The 16,545-nt window shown below is 42.5% G+C and overlaps 5 non-coding genes across 5 annotated transcripts; all 5 read left to right on the top strand.

Annotated features, from left to right (window-relative positions):
- Positions 1-6: 6 nt before the first annotated feature.
- On the top strand, positions 7-78 carry trnac-gca (transfer RNA cysteine (anticodon GCA)). Its single transcript has one exon. It is a non-coding gene; the product is annotated as a tRNA-Cys (tRNA).
- Positions 79-757: 679 nt separating this feature from the next.
- Positions 758-829, top strand: trnac-gca (transfer RNA cysteine (anticodon GCA)). The gene has a single exon. It is a non-coding gene; the product is annotated as a tRNA-Cys (tRNA).
- A 678-nt stretch (positions 830-1,507) lies between these two features.
- Positions 1,508-1,579, top strand: trnac-gca (transfer RNA cysteine (anticodon GCA)). Its single transcript has one exon. It is a non-coding gene; the product is annotated as a tRNA-Cys (tRNA).
- A 397-nt stretch (positions 1,580-1,976) lies between these two features.
- Positions 1,977-2,048, top strand: trnac-gca (transfer RNA cysteine (anticodon GCA)). Its single transcript has one exon. It is a non-coding gene; the product is annotated as a tRNA-Cys (tRNA).
- Positions 2,049-2,418: 370 nt separating this feature from the next.
- On the top strand, positions 2,419-2,490 carry trnac-gca (transfer RNA cysteine (anticodon GCA)). The gene has a single exon. It is a non-coding gene; the product is annotated as a tRNA-Cys (tRNA).
- Positions 2,491-16,545: the final 14,055 nt, after the last annotated feature.

Consider the following 16,545-nt stretch of genomic DNA (forward strand, 5'->3'; position numbering starts at 1 on the left):
ACATCAGGGGGTATAGCTCAGTGGTAGAGCATTTGACTGCAGATCAAGAGGTCCCCAGTTCAAATCTGGGTGCCCCCTAACTGTGTCAAGCTTTGTAAAAGCATGATAATGAGTCTTTAATTAAACATCTTGAAATGAATCATTTGTCTGGATTCAAGTAAAACACAAACTAATAAACACAGAGTATTACCACTGCTCATAGACAAACACACGATCCAATCCAATACCTTGTGCAACAATGGCAGGAAAATTCAAGGTGTTTACCTGGAGAAGAGATGACAGCAGGATGGACAGAGACAGTGAAATGCTGAGCGTAATGATCTGCTGTAAAACATTGGTATTGACAGTCATGTCGATGTTACTTTGACACGTACCACCTACCTTAATATATTCTCAGACCATCTACACCCGCTTATGGCAACGGTAGATCCTGATGACCTCTTTCAGCAGGATAATGCTCCCTACCACGCTGCAAACGTTTTAAAGACTGGTTTGAGAAACATGACAAAGTGCTTACGGTGTTGACTTGGCCTTCAAATTCCCAGATCTCAATCTAATGCTGGTTGCATGTGTGTTGTTTCTCTGGATGTGCTCTTAGCAATGGTCTGCTGGGATACCTTGGATCCTGGCCTTCATGTGGACGTGGCTCACCTGAAACTTGTTGCAAGCCCAGCAGACATAATGGCAGCACTCACAATAACAGGGCCCTGCCCCAGTAGGACAATGCACACTGCACAATGAACAGTGATCAGCATCAGGGGGTATAGCTCAGTGGTAGAGCATTTGACTGCAGATCAAGAGGTCCCCAGTTCAAATCTGGGTGCCCCCTGAATGTGTCAAGCTTTGTAAAGCATGATAATGAATCTTTAATTAAACATCTTGAAATGAATCACTTGTCTGGATGCAAGTTAAACACAGAGTATTACCACTGCTCATGGACAGGCACGTGATCCAAGCTAATCTAATACCTTGTGCAACAATGGCAGAGCTAATTCATGGTGTTTACCTGGAGAAGGGATGACAGCAGGATGGGCAGAGACAGTGAAATGCTGAGAGTAACAATCTGCTGTAAAACATGGGTATTGACATTCATGTCGATGCTACTTTGATACGTACCACCTACCTTAATATATTCTCAGACCATCTACACCCGCTTATGGCAACAGTAGATCCTGATGACCTCTTTCAGCAGGATAATGCTCCCTACCACACTGCAAACATTGTGAGGACTGGTTTGAGAAACATGACAAAGAGCTTAAGGTGTTGACTTGGCCTTCAAATTCCCAGATCTCAATCTAATGCTGGGTGCATGTGTGCTGTTTCTCTGGACGTGCTCTTAGCAATGTTCTGCTGGGATACCTTGGATCCTGGTATTCATGTGGACGTGGCTCACCTGAACCTTGTTGCAAGCCAAGCAGACATAATGGCAGCACTCACAATAACAGGGCCCTTCCCCAGTAGGACAATGCAGCCTGCCACACTGCACAATGCACAGTGGTCCGTGTAAGGGGGTATAGCTCAGTGGTAGAGCATTTGACTGCAGATCAAGAGGTCCCCAGTTCAAATCTGGGTGCCCCCTAAGCGTGTCAAGGTGGTAAATCTTTAGTTAAACATCTTGAAATTTATCACTTGTCGGACCATCTACACCCACTTATGGCAACAGTAGATCCTGATGACCTCTTTCAGCAGGATAATGCTCCCTACCACGCTGCAAACATTGTAAGGACTGGTTTGAGAAACATGACAAAGAGCTTAAGGTGTTGACTTGGCCTTCAAATTCCCTGATCTCAATCTAATGCTGGGTGCATGTGTGCTGTTTCTCTGGACGTGCTCTTAGCAATGTTCTGCTGGGATACCTTGGATCCTGGCATTCAAGCCCAGCAGACATAATAGCAACAGCACTCACAATAACAGGGCCCGTCCCCAGTAGGACAATGCAGCGTGCCAGACTGCACAGTGAACAGTGATCAGCAGCAGGGGGTATAGCTCAGTGGTAGAGCATTTGACTGCAGATCAAGAGGTCCCCAGTTCAAATCTGGGTGCCCCCTAACTGTGTCAAGGTGGTAGAAGCACAGTAACAAATCTTTAATTAACTATCTTGAAATGAATCACTTGTCTGGATACAAACATCGTGAGGACTGGTTTGAGACACATGACAAAGAGCTTAAGGTGTTGACTTGGCCTTCAAATTCCCAGATCTTAGTCTTATCAAACATTTACTGAATGCACTGGGACAAACAAGTGTAATCCTGGAAGGCCCTACCTTGCAACTTCAAGGGCTTCCAGGATTTAAAGGATCTTAAACTATATTAGTCAGGTGATTTTAATGTTGTGGCTGTTTGGTGCATCTCCCTCAACAGAGGCAACTTTGTTGTCCCTATTAATTGAAAATGAAGTGTCAGGTCTGTCAACACATCAGGGGGTATAGCTCAGTGGTAGAGCATTTGACTGCAGATCAAGAGGTCCCCAGTTCAAATCTGGGTGCCCCCTTCCTTTGCTTGGAGGTTAAGTAGCTTTTCTCTGTATTTGGATGTGGCAGCTTAAGTCAAGAATGTGTCTTACATTCAATCAGTTCTACAGATTTCAGAGATGCAAATGAATATAAATTAATACACTACAAACACACACAATCAAATATAATCAGCATCAAGAGCTGAGTGTGTCTGCATCGTTTACTTGGGAAACACATGGCAGCAGGATGCACCTTGGGATGACGGCACCCACGTAAACATTGTTGTACACCACCTGAACCTGTTCATGGCAATGGTATTTCCTGATAGCAGTGGCTTTTTTTTTCAACAGAACAATGCTTCCTGCCACACTGCAAAACTTGCTCAGGACTGGTTGGAGGAAGAGTTGAAGGTGTTGATTCGCTTGATTGGATTGAGACTCTCACATATCAATCTGATCAAGCATCTGTGAGACGTGCTGGAAAAACAAGTCTAATCCAGGAGGGCCCCACCTTGGAACTTCAAGGCTTTCAGCGCTTAAAGGATCTTGGACAACGTTAGTCAGTAGTGGTTTTAATGTTATGGCTGTTGAGGGTATTTCCCTCAATAGAGGAAACTTTTGTTGTACTTATTGATCAAAAAGCATTGGTGTTAATCCAGCACAGATGCAGAGAGGTCCTCACTTCAAATCTTGGTGCCTCCTCTTGGTGTTTAGAAGCTTTATCTTGAGCTTTGGCAGCTTAAACTAAGAATGTATCTTGAACAGGGCCAGCTCTACAAACTTCAGAAAAGTTAAATTAATATGTAGAAAGTCAAACCTCTGCTGAGACACAAATACTAATTTCAGTAAAATAACATGTGTGATAACAGCTGAGTGTATGTACATCTTTCCCTGGGGAAGAGATGGCAGCAGGAGGGACACACACCTGAACATTGTTGTAAACCACCTACACACCTTCATGGCAATACTATTACCTGATAACAATGCCTTTGTTTTTTTTCAACTGGACAATGCTTCCTGCCACGCCGCTTGCATTGTGCAGGACTGGTTGGAGGAAAATGATAAAGAGTTCAAGGTGTTGGCCCATCCTCCAGAGTCCCCTGATCCAAATCTGATTAAACATCTGTGAGATGTGCTGGAAAAACACAGTCAGTCCCCGAAGGCCCCACCTTCTGACTTCCAGGACTTAAAGGATTTGCTGCTAACATCTCGCTGCCTGATGCCACAAGACATCTTCAGAGATCTGTGTGCTTCATGGTTCCATCGGTCATAAGGGGGACTTGGACAGTATTAGACACGTGGTTTAAATGTTGTGGCTGTTCGGTGTATCATCCTGGAAGGAAAAAAAGAGGGTGTATAGGTCAGAGGCAGAGCATTTAACTGCTTGGATTACATTTATAGTAGCTGAAGTGATCTGCAGCCACAGATAATACACTTCAGTTTCAAATGGATGCAGACTTTTTCGACTTAGAAGGTGAAGCTGAAAGATTTGTTGTTTTATTCTAGTAAAAAAAAAACGAGCCTGTTTGCTTAAGGGTTAAACGGTTCATCAGACAAGTGGAAGAACTGTGCTTGAATTAAAACAGAAACCACATTGTTCAATGCAGAGATATCTGAACTGTGGACCTCTTGATCAGCAGTCAAGTGTTCAACCGCTGTGCTAGTGTATGTCACTTGGGTAAAGTTGTTATACGTATTGCTCAGCAGTCACTGAACTTAGATTTACAGTCATCTGATTTATGTTAAAACACATATTTTCTCCCGTCCTACTGAGTAAAAACATCCACAACATGATTCAGGTTTGTCAAAGCACGTTTTCAGTACAATCCACTCGTCTGCATGCTCAGTGCATTCTTACAAATCAGTCCAATCATGGAAACACAATCCAGTCACTGTTTGTTTTTAACCAAATGACCTGTGGGAAAAGCTGGAGCACACCAACACTTGGACCTTGCAGGAGATTTTGCTTTTGCTTGTGATAGAATTATCTGAACAAAAAAAAAGAAAACATTCCAAAGTCACTAAATGAGTTCATGACTACACTGTTGGACTGACAGCAAATATGTGTGTGAGCTAGAGAGAAGGAGATGTTTGACTTTTGACCTCCTTTAGTGCCTCATAACATCTCACATGAAAGAGGAAAAAAGACTTGACACACTTTAGGAAGTCAGCAACTCCCACACCCACCCACAAATGCAAACACACTGACATACACACCGCCAGTAACAACCGACTGTACCGAAAGAGATAGTGCCAGTATTTCCTCTCTCAACCACAACTGATTGGTAAATACAGAGAGATAAATACTGAGATAAACGGAGACAGAAGCATAAAGATCTGAGGGGACTCTGACAGGCTGCTGTGCTTTGTTGCACTGCTGTAAGGGTGAGTGTGGGAGTGACAGTCTGGTGTTAATGTTCATGAGTCCGGTTAATGAGGTGAAGGTAGATGTTCACTGTTGTTATAGAGGGTGAGAGAGACTTTATTAATCTTGCACGCTGTGTTAACTCTTACTACACATGTTAAGCAGCCTTTGTGCATGGCAGACTTTTATGTCCACGCTGTACGGCCTGTTGATCAGAATGCGGTGCTCATACCCAGCATAAGATACCTGGTTGGATTTTTCCAGTGATAAATGACAGAAAGGCAGCTTTGCTTTGTGTATTTCTACTGTGAAGGAAAAGATGCAAATGAGAAGCTGCAGATGCCTGGAAGACGCACATAATACAACCTACTCAACTGTAGTACAATTCTTTAGATGATTTAGAAAGGGAAAACAATCTCTATCAGGTGGTGATGCTACCGACTCATAGACATTTGAAATATGAGCCTCACTGCTTTCTGTAGGAAGTCCAAAAGGCTGGACTATGTGTTGTCTTTTAAAAGCTTGTTATATTATCTGCTACGGAAAATCTTCTTCATTTTAAAAGTAGTGTAGTGGAGTGGAAAGTCTAATATTTCCCTCTGAAATGCTGTTGCTGAGTGGCAGTGCAAAGTTGCATGCAATAGAAATACTCCAGTAAAGTGCAAGTACCTCAAAATTGTACCTAAGTGCAGTTCTTGGGTATAATGCGCTTCGTTACTGTCCACTAGTGCACATTATACTGTAATACGATGCCGTAAGACACAATGTGGTGCGACAGAATGGTATGTGATGCACTAACACACAGCTTTTGGATGTGAAACAAAGCACAATAAAAGACAATGTGATGCAGTTAGATGGAACATTTTTAAACACATGGTAATGCAGTATGATAATATGATGATTTCTGAGATGTGACAGCACAATGAAAGTGTTCACGCTGACAGAAATGCTTCAGCGGGGGAATTTCAGCTTGCTATAACTGGTGTATGCTGTAACCACGTATGCATGTAAACAAACAGTGTTTGCCTTTTGCTTGGTTACACTGCAACATGACAGGGTCGTATTTCCACATACTTTTTAATACCCTCATTCCTTTAACACCTTTAAGATCTTCTTCTGCTCACCTCTCAAGGTGCGGGTGGCTGTACTCGCAGGTGTAGCGCTGTCTTCACACACACACTTTGATCTGAGGGGTGGTTTGCTCAATTTGGTGGGAATTTCCCCTTATATCGCTGTAGGAGGGTCCCCTTCCTCTACCTTCCAAAAATCTTGTATTTTCTCTTTCTTCTTCCAACTCTTCTGAAGCTCCATGAGGGTTGCCCTTCAGGGTTTGGATCCTTGCACACTCCTCACTCCTTTTTTTTTCTTCTTCTTCTCCTCCTCCTCTTGCAGCAGCACTCAATCCTCTCCTTGTTCATGGTCCTGTGATCCTTTCACAGCCAGGCCACCAAGTACTTCTATAAGTCTCCTATAAGGTCTTGGTGTCATACTTCAAACAGCTCCTTCATGCATTTCCATAACATGTTCACTGTGTTGCTGACAAGAGCTTAGAGGAAGAAGGAGAGTTGCCAAGTGTGAATGAGTTCTTTCTCCTCCAACTTTCAAGTGACCTATTAAGAGTAAAAAGGGGGAAAGAAGAAGTAGTGATTGAGGCTTTCATTGGAGTAGACAGCAATGTTGGCCTACCTTGTCTGCAAATTAGTGCCGTGATGCTTTGACAGGATTTTCCGTTGTAAAAACAAATGATGGCCTACAAACGCTGAAGCACCACCTTCATTCAGGCCTGCTGCCTCTTCTCTCCCCTCAGGGAGAGGCTTATATTTTTCAGTTTTAGTTTCAGACTTTCCCTGCACTAAAATGGGAACAACTAAATTCGATAAAGAAGCAATTTTACACACCGTGCAGACAAAACTTGGTTTTAAACACAAGTTTCAAAAGCACAATTTTACTGTGAAAGATAATCACAAACACAGCTTTTGTGCAAAGATGCATTTAGAAAATTGAAGCCTTAAAGGTTAAGTAAAGGCTGTGGTAAAAGAGACTGTCTCAGCTCAGATGCTGCAGGTGCCTCTCTGCAGCAGCAGCAGCAGCAGCAGCCATGAAGGTTCAGCCGTCCTCTGCAGTGCAACCACCTGAAAACTGTTGCAGTTAAGTTTCTTTCCTCTCTCTCCTTATTCTTCACAGTTTAAAATAAAACGCAGACCCAGACATCTGAAATAACTCAAAAATTTTCCTGCACCTGTGTTTCCCACCTCTCCGACTCGAGCAGTTAACCTTTTTTTTTTTCGAGATGAACGAGTCTCAGTGAGGCGCGACCACAGCTCTTTCCAGCCGGGGTTATTTTTTTTCCCCACCATGAGGGCAAACAGAAAAGAAACAAACTCTGACTCAAGTTCTTAATTTTGGAACAAAGCGTCATAAGTGTCGCAGAAAAAGAGCACAAGCCGGCGTGAATGATGAACACATACGAAGACACTGGCGTTATAAAAAGCACGTACGCTGGATGTCACACAGTTCGAAGGAAAGCCACTTCCCTAAACTCGCCATCTGGGGAAGTTCTGGTGGTTTTCTGTGCAAATTTGCACAGTTGTGTTTTTTTTTTTTACACGGCTGCTAAGAAAAATCTGTACGGAGAGTTGAGGAAATGCGTCAGCAGAGAAGGAATACTAACCTCTCAGGACAAACTCATCCATTCACACACAGACTACAGTATATTGGGTGTGTGTGTAGGGGTGTGTGTGTGTGTGTGTGTGTGTGTGTGTGTGTGTGTGTGTGTGTGTGTGTGAACCTGCACAGTCAAGGTCATTGTCTCAGAGTGTTAAATGTCATCAGAGAAAACAAGTGAATATGGAAAATCTATTAAAGGAGGTTGTCCATGCAACTCATGCTACACTGACAGAGATATCTGTGTGTGTGCACAAGACACACACTTGAGCTGTTGTTCTGATTATGCATTTATTTGATTAGCACAAAATTCCTAAAGGGTGGTTTTGTTTTTTAATTATTGTTATAATTATTATTTTGTGTGCACAAGTTATCATCTTGTGCAAAGAAGTTATTAATTTGTGCACACACGATTGCTCTGTTAATAAATGATTGTTTAGTGTCGACACAACAAGCGATTATCTTGTGAACCAGTTATTATCTTGTGCAAACAATGTGTCATCTTCTGAAAAGACGTTCTTATCTTGCATTAAGAAATTATTATCTTTTGTAAACAACTTACTATCTCGGACAAAAAAGTTATTATCCTGTGTGAACATTATCTTGGGCATAGACGTTACTGTGTTGTGTGAAGGAGTTATTACGTTGTGCAAATAAGTTTTTATCTTGGGGACACAAGATTATTCTATGATCAAGTTATTGTCTTAATTTGTAACATGTTATTATCTTTTTATTACAAAAATGTCACCATTTGAGACTTGAGAGGCCCTGTGAAGTATCTGAGTGCTTGTCTTAGCCAACAGGACAAGCCATGACAACTGCTGCCTTTATGTCTCGAACAGATGGAAACCCAAGAGAACATAATCTCTAGAAAATCAGAACTGGACTTGTTGTTTTTCTTCTCTCTACTTTTGTGAAACTCTGCAGTAACCCCGCTGCCCCGAGCATTTGTGCTGTACCGCTGTTCATGCCTCCCTACGGACTCGATTCGAGATATAAACCCTTATAAAGTCATATTGAATGTTAAGGCCTTTTAAAAACACATGATCTAAGTTAAGCACAAAGCTTTGAAAGAGGGGGAAAAAATGATATCATTTGAGACCTAAAGAGCTGCATCTTGGCTCCCTTCACATTTATCCACTTCTAGTTTGCTTTGTACTTGACCCAAAGGACATGAGAATGGACTCGGGTGTGACTCACAGTGGAATAAGTCCAGCAGGTCTGTTTTTATGTAATGCATTCAGAGCAAATTACAGATTCTCGCTCTGAATGATGTATATATATATATATGTCAACACTGTAAAAATGTCCTGATTTGATCTACTGCTTATATGGTCCAACCCTGATCGAAAGAGTTCTTAAAGGCTTTTTGCAATCTGTAGCGGCACAATCATTTAAATCACTACTATGGTTTTACTAGACAGCCAGAAGACTCCCAGATGATTCCCAGAAGTGAAAAATGGGTCAGAACTGGAAGGCAGGTGAGGCAGTTAATGAAAGATGTACGAGGGGAGGGAAAGGGACGGCAGAAAAGAGATAGAGATAGACAGAAACTAAAGAAGAAAATGACTGCGAGTTAAAAATATTCCTGGTATGCACCTTCACTTAAAGTCCAACCAGGCAACACACACACCCACACACACACACACACACACACACACACACACACACACAGGCACAACCGGAGCCTTTTTGCAGTATATGATAAGGTAATAGGGGCATTGGGTTTCCACTCTTTCTCCACAAACACTATCTGATTTAGGGGACTTCCTACTCGCTCCCCTCCCCCTGCCCGGCTCCCTTCGTTCTTTGATATTAATACTTTGCAGTGCGTGCTGTTCCATGTGTGCTCATGCCAGGAACTATATACACCTTGTAAACGTCAATCCTGCAGCGGGGTATGTCGGCGTGGCCGGGGTGCGTATGTATTTATATTAATGCGGTTCTGGAGTTGTGTCAGAAGTACACCTGAAGTACATATAATGCCCCTCTTTAAGATCTGTTTATGTGTTACAGCAGGATGCCTTGTTTATTCTTGATATCTGATCTAGCGTACAGCTGCGCCTCGTAAGCCAGTGACCAGATATTTGACATGACATGAAAATGGCAACAAGTGGATTCTCGCTACTGAAGAAGAGGCGACACAAGAGAAACTCCACCACAGTATACTGACAATACAGTTCCTAACTAACCAACCAACTGAGTTTTATCATAGACTGTATAAAAGATGGACGTAGCTACCATGACGTCACCCGTTGGTTTCTGCACTGAGAAAATGAAGCCAGGGTTTTGTTACTTCCTGGTTGACATCTTGGATTTTTGGAGCCAGTGACGCAAAAAATCGTCGGAGGGGGGCGGAGCCATAGGAGCAGCGATTGGTCAGATGGATTGAGAGGCGGGCCCTCTCTGCCCGCCCACATTTACCGCCTTCTGCTCGCTTCGTCTGCATCGTCGCTGCCAAATGTCAATCAAGCCAGCCACGCCCCTTGCCCCGCAAAATGTTGACGATTTTTTTTAAAATTCAGTATTGATTTATTTTCAGATTGGCCACCTGATCTCTGGATTTGACCATGAAAACTAATAAGAAAAAAATCCTGAGCTGTAGGAATGCAGTATTTCATGATCTGTGATCACTTCTTTTCCAGTTCAAGTCTATGGGAGCCAGGGCTTTATGGAGCCAGCAGCTAGCGGATGTAGGTTTTTGACACTTCCGGGTTGGCTTCATTTTTCAGGGCCGGTTGCTACGTCCATCTTTTATACAATCTATGAGTTTTGTTCATTTTTCTGCAGCGACAGCCAACGCAGCATTAGTGTTCGTCAGAGTGTAAAAATCATGAAATTATCATAAAGGTGGGACAAAATATTTATTGCGTAATATATGTGGTGCGTTTAGCAGCTTAAAGACCGTTTGTGGTCCATGAGTCAAGTGTGAGCAGTAACTGTCATAAGTTAGTAGACCATGTAGGACCGAGCTATCAACAGCAGGTTCTGTGTCACACGCATTTTTGTGACCAATGGCAGGTGCCAGTTTGGACCTCAAACTGAAGTGGAGCACAAACATCCCATTCTGTGTCAGTCAGCAGCTGGAATGAACGGACCTTCGTGTCAGAGGTCATCGGTGGTGATGTGGGTCTGCGGCTACCGCTGAGAGACTAAACAGCAGCTCCCGAGGCTCACTGTTTTCTTTCATTCATGTCGAACGTCTAAGTTGTTGTTGAGTTCTACCACAATGTCCTGAGAACTGTGGTGTGACGGCTGGTGGATGCTTCCACACACTGTGTGTCCAGTCACGGCACAGCAATAATAATAATCAATCAGATTTATGTAGCGCTTTTCTAGGCACTCAAAGACGCTTAACACTGTCACTTATTCATTCATTCATGGTGGAAGCTATGATTGTAGCCACAGCTGCCCCGGGGCAGAGTGACAGAGGCGTGGCTGCCATTCTGCCCCTCTGACCACCACCTCAAACAATCCATTCATACGCATTCACACCAGAAGTGCGTTAACCAAGGACACAATGAGAATGACACAGGCTACAGGCCGACCTTCCGATCATGGACCGACTCGCTCTCCCACCTGAGCCACAAAACACTAGTGAATACACAAGTCTACGATCCCCAACAAGGCAACCATTGCTCCATTCTACTCTGGAAGTTTCTACTTCCTATGACTTCTTCCTCTTTCCCAAAATGAAATCAAATTCAAGGGTCGCCATTTCAACACAGCTTATTTGATTCTGCACCCAGGACTTCCAGCGAACATGACAAAAGAAGCACTCAATGATTGATATTCATAGGCACAGTCTCAGAACTTGTTGATCACACCTCATATCACTTCATCTTGCAATACATTATCAATACACTGCAGCCGAATATTAGTATTTCTATTAAAAACATCCAGGTGCTCTTGTCTGATTCCCCCAGGCCAGTTTGACCAAACAGAGTGATGACTCTTGTTGATGGCCCTTATTAAATAAACGAGAGTAAACAGAAGTGAAGAAGAAACTCACAACTAGGATAATGGCGGGGAGCACGGACAGCAACAAATCAGAAAGCTAATTAATTGAATTAGCTCCACATTTAGTGCAGCAAATATGTACATACTACCTGCTTTTATATCTTATTTTTCTTCTTCAGTTACTTAGACACGATGATGTATTGTAGCCGAAGGTTTCGTGATTCATCAAGTCTTGCAAAATTGCTGTAATAAGACGCCATTGTTACCACAGGAAACGCATCATGATTGTAGTGTATCGAGAGTGACTCAGCTTCTAGTAAATTCATTTTTTTTCTAAATAATATCGGACCACAATGAAAAAAAGAGGAAAATTCAACCTTTAATTCAAGTGCATTTATTCAGTGTGAAAGAAATCCCACATTAAAAAATAATTCTTTTACATCAAATCATGTGTGCCACAATTACCAGCACCCTTGATGTTATTACTTTGTACAACCCCCCTTTTGCCAACAATTCATGTGAGTTGAGCTGAAGGTCACATTTTTCTACAATTTTCAGTGTGAGAGGATGCTTCTGCAATAAAAACTCAATTTATTTTAAGGCTTTTAACACATCTTAACCAGGTGTGCCAATAATTATGGAGGGAGCTGTATGTCCCTCCACAAAAAACTGTGAAGAATTCAGATTCCAGTTGAACTTCCTTGTTGAGTTTTCAGTTGTGTGTGAGCGCTGGATGTTGGACGTCGTATTGACTTCCACTCCCCCTGCTGCTGTCACATCCACTGTCCTCACTCTTTCCTGTTTACACGAGACGACTTCCGCATGAACATCGGTGCGACCTGAATTCTCTTTCTCTTTAGATCCAGATAAGTCCACAGCTAATACGGCAGATTGACTGAAGAAACACTGGCGTTCTGTTGCCTCCTTTGTCCCTCTGAAGAAATTGATCAATGGTTGAGAGCAGGAAGCTGAAAGTTAAAGCGGCTCAAATGGCCAAATTTTCTTTCATGTTGCTTCCTTTCAAAACGGTTTAGTGCGTAATACACCTAGACACACACACACACACACACCACTCTGAAAGCTCTCTAATGTCCTGCCATGCAGGTGTGTGTTAATCTTCTAAATCCAATAATAATGGCAGTCCACCATACAGCTGCTCCACTGATCTCAATGGGATCGCATTATCGCATCAAAATGGGGCAGCTGTAAGATGTGTTTACAGAGATTAATGGACACACAGGTATACAAAATGACACAAAGGAATAAATACTGTATCTGTCTGTCCACATTATCTTTTAATTGTCTGGTAATTTGGTTCCTGTTATGCAGGACTTTGCACTTTAGGTTGTTGACAGTTTTAACATTCAGGTGCTGAGACTCCTTTTACACTTGGCAGACCCCTTTTTATTGTGCTCCTTTAAAGGGATTTTTTTTTCTAAACTATTTGCTACTATAAAATTCAATAAAAGCCTTACTTAGGCTAATATCGCATTAATGCCCTTTTCTTTCTTAGGTTAGGTGAGGATAACAATGTACTCAGTGCACCTCAATTTATCTGATGTGCCTCCTTCTCAGATCTCAATTAACAGTGTAATCAGATTGATGATGACGGTGTTAATTGTGTAAAGGTCACATGAAACTAATTTCCTTTTAGGACTGCAGGGCAGCATTATTTTCCTATCAAAATGTCTCCCTGCAGATAACCCAGGGTGGCTTCACACGGGGCTGCTGCTTTTCCATGTGAATATTTCATGGCTCATTTAAAAGCATGAAAATATGAGTAATAAAATAAAAAAACCAGCTGCTGCTAATTATTTGGGGCATTTCCCCCCAAAAAATGCTCAATGTCATGGGCAAGTTTCAAACAAAGTTACAAGGACATTTTCTTTTATTATCTATTATTATTATTACACAAACTCAGAAAATAGCACTTTTAATGGAGGAGAAGACAGATGTCATTTCTTTCCCAAAGAGTCCTCACATATTCCAGACGCAAACACAAACACACACACACACACACAGGCGAGTGTTTAATGGCCCATTGTACGCTGTGGAAAAGACTATTCCAACATAACAGATGGGGGAATTTACAGCACTGAGACAATGGAAGAAAAGGAGGGAATCAAAGGCTTTGACATCACGAACTAAACCCCTGAGAAATAATGAATGTGTGAAAGAAATAGAGGAGGAGGAGAAGAGAATGATGGGAAATAGATTTTTTTTTTAAAAGGATGACATCATAGGTCTAGCAGGATAATTTGATTATACCCATAACTGAAATATGACGGTTGAGGTTAAGAAGCGTGACTTTGTAAAATTATGTAAAGTGGGAGGAGACGGGAAAATTAGGTAAAAAATAGATCAGAGGATATAAGTGAAGGTAAGGAGTGGGAACAAAAAAAAAGGTACAAGTGAGGAGATAAGGTGGAAAGAGGCTGAAGAGGGAAGAGTGGATGCTAAAAAAAAAAGTGTGTCAAGAAAAAGGACAGACTGAATTAAACATGGAGGGAGAAAAGGAACAAAGAAGACAGAAATGATAAAGGACTGAGGAAAAACTGAAATGATGAAGACGGGGAAAGGAATATGGGAGAGGAGAGGATGTGGAGAAATGCCAGGAAAGGAGAAGAGAGAGGAGAGGGATAGAAATATATGAAGGCAAAAGTGATAAGTGGTGCGATCAAAAAGTTCTGAAACAAGTTGTGCGAGCACAGAGTGGATCACTGTACTGTGAGTGTATGAGCAGGAAAACTCACGACACAACGCTATCAGCTGCAGAACCTGTGTGGCAAACATTTTTGAGAAAACATCTCATTTTCAGCAGCTGTGATGAGATTTTAGGATCAATGCTCGCTATGAGAAGTGGGTCCACGGCTATCATGAAGAGAAGAAGCAACAGTTTTCACAGTGGAAGACCTGCAGTCTCCAAAACAAGGTGCTTGTTATGATCCAGCCTCTAGGATCAGCTGGATGTAACAAAAATCAGATAGAATTGGTTCAGGTAATGCAATTTATTGCTCAGTAAATGAGCATGACAGAATTGTGACAATACAAAAGAAGCTGGTGGATCTTGCTAAAAATCAAAAGAACCACACGAAGGCGAGTGTTGAAGCAAGCAAACAAAACTAAACTCCTTAGCCAAACTTTAAATCTAACAGCAACATCCACACATAACAAAACAAACTAGTGCCTCAAAACACACAATACGAAAAACACCAGACACGAGTAACTTCATCATGAAGTCTAGCAGCTGCTAACAGGAGTCAGTCTTCACTAAGACTCTCTTAAAACTCCCACACCGGGTTAGCAGCTGCCAACAGAAGCTACAGCACAAAAGAGACAAACCGAGAGGCACCAGGGCAGACTGTTTACCCTAAATCCCAGCCAGACCCAACTGAAAGGTTGCTGGTTGGTTTTATAGCCAGGTCTGGTGATTACTGAGGTGGAGGAGGAGTGGTGGTCCAATCAGACGTGACTGGAGGCGGGAAGAACGAGGCTGAGGTCGGGAGCTCCAGGGCAATTATCGCTGATGTCTGGCAGGTGTGGTTCTGGAGCTTCAGCTGGGCCCTCACAGACCATCTTCCCACACAGTGATCACAAGTCCATATGATCAAAACGGCACAGACACCATGGGCTGGAACAGTGCTTCAGATCAGGAGCATTCTTGGTGTTTTCTTCAACCTTCAAGTGGAATTAACAGTCAGACTGTCAACACAGAGTTCTACTGCAACGTCCTGAGGTGACGAATGGAGAACATTTGTCACAAACAAGCTGAATTATGGCATCTTTCGGTTTTCTAAAGTTATATTTTGGCCTCTTTTAGACAGGATAGCTAAGAGAAACTAAGGACTTGCAGGAAAAGGCCATGAGCAGGACTCAAACCCATGTATCGCCCCATACATGGGTCACCAGCTCAACCAGTTGAGCTCCTGCGGCGCCCAAATTATGGCATCTTAATGCTCCAACTTTACTTTACAACCAGTCTCAGTGTAATGATTGCATACAGGATTTTTGGTACCAACAACACAATCGTCTCTCCCCACTCACGCTAGATTTGGGTCTCTGGGATTTCTTCTATTTTCCCAAAATGAAATTGAAGTTCAAGGGTCACCATTTTAAAATGTGTGAGGAGATTGTAGCTTGAAGGGAGCGTTTCAAGTGTGACAGTAACACTACGAGTGATGAATTTCTGTGCAAGGAGACAGCTTCGACGTAGAGGGTGGCCAAATTTAAATCAGGTTTTGATGGTTTACAGGCACAGTCTGAGGATTTTTTTTTGATCGAAACATATACAAGGGTGGATGAAAGGAGGAATGTAGAAAGCAAGGATGGAAAAGTGAATTAGACTGAGGGATGAAAGAGGTGCAGAGAGTAAAGCTTAAATTATACCTCTGCAGGTTGCATGTACGTGAACATACACAATTTCCTTGGGTCGTGTTTGTGTGTGTGTGTGTTCCTTTTAAACCTGTACAGACTGGAGGTAGGGCGCAGAAAGTATTGTCATGCTCTGCTTCTCCCTGCTGATGGTTTAAACAATAAATGCATGAAGCGCAACTTAAAATACCGCGGATATAAATGGAAAGGACAATGACAGCATGGGAAGCAATGTTAAGGGCCTGGAAGGGGAATTTATCTTCCTGTGCTATTCTGGAAGATCATCTGCGGCAACACGATGATGAAATGTTGACCCAAACTCTGAAAGAAATAAGACACATGCTCACAGTGGGAATGTTGAGATTTGGGAGGTATGTGCATCAACTCTTCTGCAAGCCTTACAGTTATCCCTTCTCTGCATATTGCAAGGACTTCTACATTATCTCAGCAAATGCAATTCCGGCCTAAAGTGGGGAAAAACTCATGAGTAGAAAGCAAAGTGGGGGGGAAGGAAAGAAGCCATAAAGGATGGAAGGAGGAAAGCAAGCAGTCAATTAAAGAGGGAGCGAGAGAAAAGGGGAAAAACCGAGTTCCCAATTAAACCCCAGTTGAGAAAGTAACACCTCAGCTCTTTCATCAATGGCTCGGTGCGCGTTCCCGCATGTCGAAGTGTGTGTGCAGCTCTGTAGCTGCATGCCCGATGTGTGTGTGTGTGTGTGTGTGTGTGTGTGTGT

The sequence above is a fragment of the Stegastes partitus genome, unplaced genomic scaffold (assembly GCF_000690725.1).
Source record: "Stegastes partitus isolate 25-593 unplaced genomic scaffold, Stegastes_partitus-1.0.2 Scaffold1573, whole genome shotgun sequence".
NCBI classification, from domain to species: Eukaryota; Metazoa; Chordata; class Actinopteri; family Pomacentridae; genus Stegastes; species Stegastes partitus.